Source organism: Choristoneura fumiferana, chromosome Z (assembly GCF_025370935.1).
Source record: "Choristoneura fumiferana chromosome Z, NRCan_CFum_1, whole genome shotgun sequence".
NCBI classification, from domain to species: Eukaryota; Metazoa; Arthropoda; class Insecta; order Lepidoptera; family Tortricidae; genus Choristoneura; species Choristoneura fumiferana.
This window is the reverse complement of record NC_133472.1, coordinates 3,422,074-3,422,355: the sequence shown is the minus strand read 5'-3', so window position 1 is coordinate 3,422,355 and position 282 is coordinate 3,422,074.

Sequence of the window (282 nt, the reverse complement as noted above, 5' to 3'; positions counted from 1 at the left end):
ATATTAAAGACGGCAGAATACATTTGTGCTGACCCCCACACTAGGCATTGGCCTGTCTCGTGGGTAAAAAAATACGACTTACAAGAAACAATGGGATGGGATTTTAGTGGGATTCTGAGCATACAGAGCTAAACTAGTAGTAGATACAGGATCAAGTAAAAAGAAAAAAATAGAATTGTATAAAATTGTGACAAATTGAAAAGAGGAAGACGGAAATATAAAATATACAAATTCGAAATTATGGTAACCCTAGGTTAATACGAGTTAATATATAAAACGATC